General features: G+C 36.8%; 1 protein-coding gene across 1 annotated transcript in view; it reads right to left on the bottom strand.

The window, feature by feature from the left end:
- PRKCE (protein kinase C epsilon) overlaps window positions 1-12836 on the bottom strand; it is a 350754-nt gene that overhangs the window by 231391 nt on the left and 106527 nt on the right. The gene's annotated exons all lie outside the window — the stretch shown is intronic.

Raw genomic sequence — 12836 nt, 5'->3', positions numbered from 1 at the left:
GTAAACAATTACTTTGTTCGGAAAAGGGAACAGTACAGCTGCTTCAGTACTTTAGACAGGGGTGAAATGATACCCTAGGTCACATCTACCTACTATGGAAAATTCACCAATTGCAATGGAAGACACCTCTTTTACACAGCATCATTCACAGTGAAGCGGACTCCCAAGATCACAAGATGAAGTTTTAAAATGCTATTTTTATTAAAAAAAACAAAAAACAAAACCACAAAGTCAAATGAAGAAGAAAAGCACATGCTTGTAAAGTAAAGGGAAAGAAAATTGAAGGGAAAGGAAAAAAAACTCACAGCTGAATTAGCAAAGCAGTGGAGCTGTATATTTACAAAACAATGTAGGATATGCAGGGAAATATATACAAATTTACAATATTTACAATATATACAAAGATATACAATAAAGTAACACAGAAATGAGAGTTCCCCCCCTGCTGAGGGGGTTCCCCACCTCCGCTCTCCCCCTCTCTCCCCCTATTCCCCAGAGTGGGTTAGAAAAGAGAGAGAAAGAGAAGAAAAAGTTAGAAGCAGTTTGTGTTAATTGGAAAGCAGTTAATACAGGCCTTATAGCTTATCGGTTTCAAGGCCGAAGCCTTGGCAGAAAGCCCAGGAGCTGCAAGCTGCTGCCCGAAGGAGAAGCGGAAGCAAGACTAAAGATAAAAGTGCCGGAGTGCCCAGGATACCCTCCTGCAATCCCAGTTCAGAAGGTGCTTCCTCCCACTTTACCAATGAAATTAGTTTAGATTGTTCTTTTCATTTACCAACTTCCGTCCACCATATTCCCTTTCTTAAGGGGACAGCCCCAACCGGTGACAACTGGAAAGATCCAGGTTTCTGGTACTGATCTGGGAATCATAAACAGAGAAGCAGGAAAGGCACATTTCTCAGTGTTCCTTTGCAACACTGTAATATAAATGAGACTTTCTATCTGTTCTGCCTTGGAAGAAAGAGTCCTACTGGTGAAAGCTAGACTTACTAAAGCTCCTCAGATGTATCCAGGTTGAATATTTTGTCCTAGATTCTCCCATTATTTCATTATTTATTGACAATTAAGTTTATAATATACCATAAATATAAAGAAATATTCCGCAGAAATAAAGGATCTATGCCACATGCAATAGCTGAAAGTTGAACAGATCAGGGAGTTTGTTAAAGTTGCCAAAGCAGATTAAAATCTGTTTTAAATTACTCCTGATAAGCACACATAATTCACTTTTTGGGAAGAGTATGTTAAAGAAATGTGGCAGAAATAATGAAAGCAAACTACAAGTCATAGCATTAAAAAAAAGGAGAAAGGACTAGGCAATGTTTAAATTGGGAGCATTCAACTCAGCTTGCAATACTCTCCTTGGTACAGTCCTCCTGAAAATCCAGAGACATGATGAAAAGGCCTTGCTCTTCCTTTTTGGACTTGCATCTTACTTTCTTTAAAGCTTTATTTTTAAAAACACTAACTTGCAAGTAATACACAGATCCTCTACTCAGACATTTTCATGTCCAGAGACTGTCTTTTATTGTAGCAAACCAATTTTCCCCCTACAGGTACAAAGTGTCTATGAAAAGATTATAGTGGAGAAAAGGAAAGAGAAACTCTGAAGGACAGATGAAGGTACCTTATGGAAAATTAACTGCTATTTTAAAGGTAACTCCTACAACAACAATTTACCAGAGTATTTCTGTTGTTACAGCCAAATCATTATCTGCATGAATGTGAGGCAGCAGGGTAAAGGATGGTGAAAGGAGAAGCAACATTCCCACGTCTTATAAATCATACTGTGTTCTGAGACCACCACAAGAACTAATACATTAAGACTGCAAATGCCTTTGCAGAGGCATTTTCAAGAACATGTTATGGTTAGCAAAATCTTTAAAGAAGACAAAACATCATTACAGTTTGGGATAATGAAATTCCAATTCATTCATTCAATTTGTGTTGCACAATCCACAGATTTACTTAATAATATGCCTTAAAGGTCTGTCGCAGAATGAAGGTCTGCTGTATTATGAGCATAGCTGCTGTTATAACAGTAAGGAAACAAGCTTCTGACTGTGCAAGTATAACCTGCAAAACCTGCCAGACTTCTGACTGAAAGAACTACAATCAAGCAGTGGCAAGCAAGCACAGGAATGGGACTGTCTTTTTAAAATATCTCCTTATTATCTTTTAAAAGTCTAAAGAGTCAGGCTTTTACCTGAGAAATAACAATCATACTTTTCAGTTAAGTGACCAATTCTCTTAAATAGCCTTTACAATATGAGAAATTATTTCTCTCTGTAATAAATTACAACATTTTTCAATGCTTATTTTCAATAGATATTCATTACATTTCCATTTGAGTGGAATAAATATGCAAGTCTATGCAAATTTTGAGCCTATACTAAGAAAGAAGTTTCCTGAACTGACTTCTGTTTGCAGTTGTACTCAAATGTTTTAACCTTTCAAGACTACACTAAAGAATACACCTAGTTTTGGAGACTGCAGCTGTTTAAACTACCATAAAAACAGAAGTAGATTTTTAGACTATGCAGGAGGCAGTAAACGTTTGGTTAATGACATTCACTACAGACATTAATGCTTCCAAAGCTTTCACAGCCTCACAGGTACATGGAATGGCCAGGAATGTGGCTACACCCATCTTTAATCTATGTATTACCTCATCTACTCATCCCCTAATTGATTAATCAAAATAGACTATACCAAGACTTTTTTCCTCAGTGATACAAACAATAAGCAGCCTGGCTGTTGTTGGGGAGCATAAGTCTAAAGCGGTAACAGATCAGTTCTGAGCACAACTGCAATAGAAGTATAGAATAAAACATTAACAAATCGTAGAGAGTACAGGTTACATATTTTATGAATTACAGCAAAAAACCCAACCTATAATACGTATTTCTCACATCACATCATGCTATACAACAAGCATTGAATTAATCTGTTATGTCTTCTATTGTGAAATAGCTGGTCATATACTGACCTCCAAAAATGTACTTCTGTTTCAAATCTTATACCGGTTTGTCTTTCACTCATGTATGAAGATACCACTATCATCCTTAATTCGAAACTTTTCTCCAGTTATTTTCCAAAAATCTGCCTTAGGCTTATGCAGTGGTAAAATAAAGCATGTCTAACCAAAGGGCTTGCACAATTTTGTTAGGAAAAAAGTAACATACGGAAATCAAAGCTTTAACTATATAAATGGAAAGAGGTTCAGAAGTTTGGAACATAGTATTCATATGAGTTTCATTGCTTTTCTATTTCAGTCTAATGCAATTTTCCTTAAACAAGTACAAACTCTTACAGTACAATACAAAGGCGCCTTTAAGCCAAATCTTCTACCAGTGTCTTGCTCCCTGCAAAGCACTTGTTTTGGCAAACAGCTAGAAGCCTGACAAGAAAAGGTCATCCATCTTTGCCTGAAAAGCTTGAGCCAGCTTTATACAGTAAGAGCTTATTACAAACACACAATGCTTACCACATGTTCAATCAGCTAACTGGATGCAATCCAAAGAATGGCTATAAATCCACAGAGAGATGTTCGTTATGAAGGCATCTGCCACACAAAGTCAAAATTACATAAGCACTCTCTGGAGACCCTCTTCATTGAGCTGAGCAGTTAAAAAAGATCCTGCACTGAATTGTCACCAAGTGCTGATTTGCATTTGCGCTGATACCTTTAAAATGAATGTTGGGTTTTAGCAGTTAGTTTGCAAAGTTCATCTTCCCAACAAATGCCTGTGCCATTACTTCTCTTGAAAGTTAACAGTGAACTTCAAAGAACTTAGTATGGACTCACACTATTATTTCACACCTCCTCCTCTCAGGCTTTCCAGTTCCTGTCATTCAGGTAACAATGCACAAATATCTGCTTTCAGATGCTGCGCTATCAAGAGGTGAATTTCAGAGGAGAAAATGAAGGCATAGTAGAAGGATAAAAAATTTTAAGCATCTTGTATTTCTTTGATTTTACCCTTTCCCTTGCTTGTGGTTTGACCGGCTGATCTTCAGAGGTCTCTTCCAACCCCTATTGTTCTGTGATTCTGCAGTTCTGTGTGAATGGGGAAAAGTAATATACCAAACCTCACCTACGCAAAAAGTCAGAGCTTCAAAGGAAACAGGTCCTCACTTGATACATTGCATAATGAGTTTTGAAAACAAAGATGCTGGTTAAATTTGAAGTTGGCTCATACATTTGCCAATGTTCTGCTAATGCAAGGAAGTCTACAGAAGGAAAACCAAAAAGCTAGCACAGCTACCTTTACCCAAAATATGAACAAAAATGTGAGATTAGGTGTTTAGAAGAAACGGAGTCCTCCTTACTGAGACTGAACAGAGAAAAACAACAAATGTGTGCACCAGGTTTCTCTGACTATATGTTTTGCTTTGCTCTGGGGAGAAAATCTTCATGATATGGACACTTCAGACTACCTCCTCAAGCACAGAACATTCCTGAAAACTTTCAAAGCATGCTGCATTTATGAAAATGCTCTGTCTCATAAAACTACCTGAGTCATAGGACTGAAGCAAGACACCATTCACTTAGCATTGCAAATTCAACACTTTTCTGGTCAGATAGTTTGAGACTTAAACTCTCATTAAAAGCCTCAGCCTTGAGTCTAGAAACGGAATGTTCATTTGCCTTGCTGAATTTTGGTAAACAGCTTCCCAGGCATCAAGCAGCATCCTTCTTCACAGATACTTCACATTTTATTCCTGGAAGACTGCCTGCCCCAATCCCACAACAGATCCATTTATGTAACTCCACCTCTGTAGCAGCTGAAGAGGCTTGCCCTGCCCCCCCCCCCCCCCCCGTAGAGGGCAGGAAATGCATCTCCCTAGACTCTACATGACTCTTCCTATGCCACTTCCAACACATCAGCTTCCTCTCAGACATTAAAACACAGAGAAAGCTAATGATGCGTGTACATTGAATGGTCTAATTTGGGGTTGCAAGTAAGATATAAGAAGGTCTCTGGTGAAGTTATCAAAGGACTATGTGATTTTCTTATCCATCTGTTTACAATAAGCACATGGGTTATTATACAATAGGTTGTCCATACATTCCCATTAAAAAAACCTAACCAACCAAACATGAACAAACAAACAAACAAACCCAATCTAGAAAAGTGGTAACCTTTGTAAACAAGGTGGTTAAACCAGCACAGAAAAACTAACACAATAAAGAAGGTTGGTTCCTGTGTAAAATCCTAAAGTGCAATGAAAAGCTTGTGGTTAACTTGAACCTTTCCTTTGGAAAAAGATGCTACTGCCAGAAGGAAAAGTAAAGGAAGGCTAGAGGTATATTCTCATGGAAGAGACTTATCAGTGGGAATAAAGAACAATTTATGCCTTCTAAAATATAGAAATGTTTCTAGAAAGAGGTGAGCAGTTCTCTACTTATTGGAGAAGTATTCAGCAAAGGTGTATCTACCTAGTTATATACAGGAAATTCTGAACAAATACAAGCATTTCTCCACAGGCTGTTCAACACTCCAAGATCAGCAGCTGATGACTACCAGAAACAATTTCATGGTCTACCTTCTTTAAACAGCACCAGGAAGGTCTATAAATTACAATAATCAGAGATAATTGGAGGTGTTCAGGAGGAGACTTGATGGGGTGCTTGGTGCCATGGGTTAGTTGTTTAGGTGGGCTGGACTGGTTGATGGGTTGGACACAATGATCTTGAAGGTCTCTTCCAACCTGGTTGTTGTTTATTATTATTATTATTATTGTTGTTGTTATTATTATTTAAAACACTAGCCAATCAAAAAAAGCCCAACCCAAAAAAAACACACACAAAACCCCCAACCACCCAACCAACAACAAAACAAAAACAGAAACAAAAAAAACCACAAACCAAAACCACCAACCTGTCAAAGCTGCTATTTGCAAAAGAAGACATTAGTAAAAGCAAACACCACTCTCCATTAACATTAAAATATAAGACACAGCTAAGCAGAAAAACTAGCTTCTGGAAGTGTGTCATTTAAACTTTTGAGATTTCTTGGTAAGCTGTTCTGCTGTTCTCTGTTCAGACAGTGCCTGGCACAACCAGATCTCATTTTCTGGGCCCTTATAAGAAGCATAATTAATACTTATTAATGATAATGATGACTACAAAATAGACTAAGGAAGAAATGGATACATTAGGCTACTAACTGATCTCTGCCAAAGGGTGCTAAAACATGGAATAGAAATACAATTTTCCTTGTTCTATTGATTGAACACCTGCAGCAAAACCTGTGTATGTTCTGATTAACAAACTGTGTCTATGCTATAGATTTATAGAGACACAAAAATAGCATTAAGATATATATGCTGCACCTTCTGATACTATTTTATTTTTTTCCTACAGAACTTCTGCCATAACTTGACAGTCAGCAATATATGTATTTGCAAAACTGAGAGCCTTCAAGTAAATGAGCTAAGAAGAACTGGGAAACCTCTTCCAAATTCCTGTTTTGTTTTAAATATTAAATACTTAACCTTAGCTATTCAGGTAAGATTCTAAGGGCTTCTTTGTTGCATATTTCAATGCAAAATGCCAAATAATCAATCTAAATACAACATTCTGAATTCACAAAATACTGCCATGATTCTAGCTAACAGGCTTTATTGTTAAATATCACCTTAAACACTTTATCCTGTGAAAGTGAAGTATCTTATGAGCAGATGCATCTGAAGGTGAAGGTATCAGTAGATGCAATTCTTTGTAACTGCATGTAGGCATAACCAAGAACTTCCATCAGACAGCCTTCTCCGGTACCTACCACCTCCAGCACAAGCTGTGTTTATTGCAATGCAACTGCATGCTCTGAAATGGGGAATCTCTAACTGTACAGAAAGGCAACTGCATAATGCAAATAGGACATTTAACAATGATAATCACTGCAATTAATTAGACATACTATATAGAGAGTTTTGAATAGTTCTTGAATTTTTATTACCTTACCTATAATAAATACAGTTAAGAAAATACCTAGCATTTCAAGGTCATTCTGAAGTCCTTCTACAGTTGATTCAATACTGACATACTGCAAATGGTAATTTAATTTCTAAGTTGGTAGAAAGGCAGCATAAATAACTGTATGTATTTGTGTCACACGTAAACCAATGATTACAAAGAAAGAAGACATCTACTGTGACAAATGCAGCAGGGAGATCACAAGATTTTAAATATAAAAGCATCTGTCTCTCAGTTTGTATAAAACAGACTTTGATTAAAATGTCTTTAATTGTTCCACAGGCAATTTACCTCCCTTACCCACTTGATGGCCCTCCGTTATTGCAGTTTAGAAACTAAATCATTATGTCATCACACAAGTTATGTTCTAAACTTTCAGCCTGCCTTTGGATCTTGATGACCTACACCAGAGGTCTCAAGCATTTCTGAAATAATGCAAAAAATGTCACTCACAAAACTCTACAAGCACTGAAATGGATGAAAAAGCACTGCCAAAGCATGTCAGTAAAACACTCAATGAGTGCACTTCAGCCTAGAATGAATGCAGAAAAATCAATATCACCTGAGACAGCAATCAGCACTGAAGAAATTAATAAACCAGCACATCTTACGGTGTCCTGTTCATCAAAAGACTGATAAACAGACACACCCTTCTCTCTAGCCCTGGCAGGAAGTGAAAAATCAAGACTCAAAACCCATTCAATCATTAGATCCAGATTGCAAAGTAACAGTGAATAAACTTGACAGATATTTCCCAAGCTAATTCTTACAAACACTAGTCTACTATAAACTTTGTTTTTCTTAAAACTGCATATATGAAGTAGAGTCACCTGATGTTTGGTTAATAGCAGAATTAAATAATTACATGCTTTGCAATTCTGGCAAAATATTCTGGCAGCTTAACAACAACAACAATCACCCATATTTTGATCTGGTCTCTCAAAAGCAAGTTTTCAGAAACATGTATTCTAAAAGTTCCTATGTGCTTACTGTGGTGGTTTTAGGCTATGCCTTTAAAATTTAGTTAGTGATTTCAAGCAGAAAATTAGAAAAATATAAATAAATCACTATTCGGTGTAAAGAGGAAAACTAAAGACTATTCTAAACAAATTAATTAGGTAAATATCTAGAATAAGACGAGCTGTTCCGTAAGAATTTTCTCTCTTCTCTTCTGATCTCGGCTGTTTTGCTTCGCTTGGGAGAGACAATCTGCCTGCCTTGGCTGGTTTTGTCTTAAGTCTAACCCACTGCTCTTCTCCATTCCTTTCTCTATTGGGACAAGGGAGTAGGGAGAGGGCAGTGGAGCAGATTCCCTGGTCTCTGACCAGGGGGCTTTTTCTGTTGTTTGCTAATTGTAAATACCTGTATAATATTGTAACTCCTGTATATTTGTACATCTTCATTGCATTCCATTGTAGAGTGTAGATTTTGCTTGTAAATACAGCTTCATTTGCTTCTAACTGAGTTGGTCTGGCAAAGTTAATGCTGGGAGGGAACTTCAACCCACCACACTTACATATGGCACAGTACATGGCTCAGTGAAATTAAGCAGAAATTCCAACTAATACTACCAGGTGCTTTGTCAGGCCCACAAAATTGGTATTTCTTGGCTTGACCACAGGGATTTGTTTTTAAAATATTCCTTAAGTTTCTGAGTGGGCAAGTACTATCTGCAAACACTTTAGAAATCCAGTGAAAATATTAACATTATAAATGATTATATTTTATATAGAACTTGACTGATTAACTGCTGCAGTTATTTCAGCCTGTGAATAGATACCTTAGTGCACATCTACATTTGGGAAGCTGCCACTGACACAGCTGTTTCCATTCACAGGAAACACAAATACCTTTTTACTCTGAATGCACAGAGCCATTTAAAATGAAGTACCTGCAGAAGGTAAATAACCCTGCAGATCAGTTTCGGCATAGAGAGTGTAAAGACCTGAATCACAGGTGTTATGGAAAGAATAGCTAAATAGTTTAAAATGGATAATTCTAAAAGTGTATTTGAAGAGCTGTTTTCTCTCCCTCTTCCTATGTCTACATCAGAAAAGCATGCTGAAGTATTTTGGCAGAGCTGTTTTTTAAAACACAATGGGAACGCTCGCATTTTAGCAGAAAAAAAAAGTCCTAACTTACAAGAACATCACCTTCTGCATGATAATTCATTTAGTATTTTCAGAACATGGGCCAGATAGTTGCTACTAGAGAATTCACAAAAAAAATGCTAAAAGTTACTCATTCTCCCTCTCAGTGCAGAACAAACATGAAGAAGCTAGGAGCAGGCACCAAAAGCTGGATTAGTGGAAAAAAGGTGATGATAAAAATGTTCCTGTTGGGTTTGTTGTTGCTCTTGTAAAGGCTCATTATGTAATTTGCTTTCCACATCTCACACTTTAGCATTTGTGTTTTCCAAACATTTTCTGCTTCAAAGACAAGAATGGGAGCAAGAACAAACCCAAATTCCCTGAGATTTGAACAATCTACTGGGAGAACTGGCAGTGCCACAAGATATTCAGTGGAGAGTAGCCTAAAGCCTTGGTCTTCCCAGGCTGCCCTCTACCTACTGTTGGACAAGTAAAGCTTCTCCTTCAGGCAGCTTCTGAAATTTCACAACATAGAAAGTGGCAGAGAAGCTGGCACAGCTCTATAACCTCCCATGGATTTGTAGCTTATATTTAGAATGGGGGGGAAAAATAAATCCAGCTCAAACCTCTTTTCTACAGTTCCACATAAAAATACCTGCCAGATGCTGATATTACTATCTACTCTCAACAAGCCTGTCTCAATGTAGCAGGGAAAGGCACAAGTACTCTTTACCATCCTTTGTAATCTGTCATATTCCCATCTGTTCTGTACACCTGAGCTACACAAGTGCTGAAAATCCATGAATTATTCGATTTAGAGAGGGAAGGAAGAAGATAAATTGTGTACTCTTGCTGAGGAAGTCAGTGTATAACAATGAACCGTGTTCATTGTTTTGCCATGCAAGTGCAAATAGTGCAGAGGGATAAGCAATCTGACAGCTGGGACTAAGGGACAATGGAATTTTAAAAGGTATATAATAACAACATCTTATGTCTGTAGAGTGTAAAAGCTCACTAAATCTACTGAGAATATGCTACTAGTAAAAATGTTTCTTCTTCATCCATCATTTAGCATTTTATATGTAAAAATTTTCAGTTCATATAGCAATTTAGACTCATAATGTCTCACTTACAAAATATGGACTTTTGCTTCATGGAGGCAAATTAATACAGGACAAAGTTCTCTGTCTGTATTAATGGAATTAACTATTCCTAAGTCAACTATACCGATTTGGATATCTTAAAGAAAAAAAAAAAATCTTTCAGAAGTGTCAGATAACTTGGTATATTATTGATTGGCCCTAATTAGAAACCCGCATATGCCACATAGAAGAAACAAGTCCTATTTTCAAGTACACAGAATTACAGGATAATACTGCTTGGCAAACATACATCCAAATGGCTGAGATTTTTTTTTATTGTCTATATATTTAAAAATACTGCTAACTGAGAAATATACAAGATTACCGCTTCCTCCAGGTAATATTGTTAGCATAACAATATTTATTTTCATAAATTGTCAAATTTTTCCCCTCCAGCATTTGAACTGAAACAGTGATACCCATTTGCACGGCATTAAAAGAATAAAAGAATGCTATGCACTCTGTCACTACACATAATAAAGACTGGAGTTCAAAAACAAGATCCTGGTTAAGAAATTAGGTCAAGAGTAGCAATCACCTCAACTGACCCAAGCAATTAAAAAGTCATGCATTTAGTTTAACCTTCATCTTATTTTCCTTTCATAGTCAACAAATATAGATCAATTACAGTGAACTGAATGATACTACAGTGAACTGAAATGAGTAAATAGATCTCAGATGTATTGTAGTTGTACACATTTATAGACGTGTATATAGAGAGATAAAATGAAATAGGCTTAATTGAAACAAATAGAGTAAGTTACTTTCCATGCGGACTGTTTCTGTTCACTACAGACAGATGCATACAGCTGTTATATTAAACTAGGTGCTTTACTAAGGCAGCAGAAATGAGAGGACACTCATCCAAAATTAGCTACACCTCAGCCCTAATAAAACCATCTAAAAATAGGATTCCACAACCTCACTAATAAAACACCATAAAACCAGTTTATGAACAGTTGTACAAAGCTGATCCAATTTCCCTTGTGAGGAGAATCATAGCCTTCCTAGACAATTTTGCAATACTACTAGACAACACTTTTCTATGATTATTTTGGTGTATGAAAAAGCTCTAAAACTGTATGAGTTCCACTGTGTTTTGCAAGCACGCCAACTTGTTACAGATTCTACAAGGTTCAGCCTAACTAAACCCTCTTAGCCTTCCCAAAGGATTCTTGTAAGACAGTATTTCATATGCTGTTTTCTGTCAGTAGCCTGTTTCCATTCGAGTGATTCCTTTCATCACTAATATAGAGACACAAATTCTAGTTCTGCAAATTTCTTTCCAATGACCTTTCAAGTGTCACAGAGTAATGCACCACATAATATAGGAGACATTAACATAGCTGGGTTTATTTCTCCTGTATCAAAAGGTATAGTGTTTTAAACAACTCTTGAAGAACAACATCACACCATTCTTCCAGCCCTTTGACATTCCAACACAACTGAATCACATTGTGATGGAATAGTAACACTACGTTCAGCTGGGTATCAATTAAAAGGAGGTTGGAAGAACCTGGCCTATGACAGGACAACACCATTGCCTTTAACCACATTTTTGTTCCATTTCTGGTGTGTCACCCAGTAAGGTATGTGGAAACCACTATTTAACTTATTTTCTTCAATATGCAGGAAGACAAAAGGGCAGAGCACATATTATGTGGGTACAAAACGTGGCTACAAGATGAAGTTTACATAACAGTTTGCTTTGTTTTTAAATTCAGCATTTATAGCAGTATGTGTTTTTGCAAGCTGCTCTTAGGACATGGTCAGAGCACAGCAATTCCTTATGAAAATCAGAAACATAAACCCATTTTTATGTTGTTTCTCCACTATTCTAGGCAAAGTAATTTAATTTCATATTTTTTTTCTGTTTTCAGCTCCAGTTAGGGCTTCTGTGAGCCTTCTTTATGTATTGTGAACCAATGATGCCCTTGATTAGCTGAGCTCTGTGAGCTACTGGGCAAAGCTCTCGGTGCAGATAAGTTAAAATAATCAAACCCAAAGCGGCCATCTATACCATTTCAGCAGGTCAGGCTGTCATCCAGAGTATGACTACGATACCCAAGTTTGCTTCTTCATCTCCTTCCCACCATACATCAGCTGAGTCTGTTCCCAATTAACAGCATAAAAATAAATAAATTAAAAATCTTAATTTAATATTTCTTTTCCGTCTTTCCTTGGTTTTTTGGTATTTGTTTTTCCCCCAAGATGTGACTGCTGTGTCATAAAAATGAAAATGTGTCTTATCATTACAACATTTTGGTCATTACATTACTTGAAAAATAAAAAAATCAGTGGAAAAATACAGATTAGTGGAATAAAAACAAATAAACTGTTGCCCCTCACCTTTGACATCTTGTTATGTCTACCTACATAATGGTTAGCATTGTTCCAAAAAAAAGAATCTGGAAGTTTCTGATGGAAATTATTACAACTATTCTCATTTCATTACTATATTTTTAGCTGGCATTGTTACCATCAGTGAATAAGACGAACTGCAACTGCTCACTGACTCACAGGCATACAGCAAAATGTGTTCACTTAACTCAAGCTGACACAGATTAAAGAGGAAATTTTCACATTTTAATGCTTTTATCACAGAGGCCCTTGGAAGATTCCATTCGT

The sequence above is a fragment of the Melanerpes formicivorus genome, unplaced genomic scaffold, assembly GCF_026170545.1.
Source record: "Melanerpes formicivorus ecotype bairdi unplaced genomic scaffold, bMelFor1.0.p_v2 SCAF_43, whole genome shotgun sequence".
Taxonomy (NCBI): Eukaryota; Metazoa; Chordata; class Aves; order Piciformes; family Picidae; genus Melanerpes; species Melanerpes formicivorus.
Note: the sequence above shows the minus strand (reverse complement) of the source record. Positions and strands in the feature narration are given on the sequence as shown.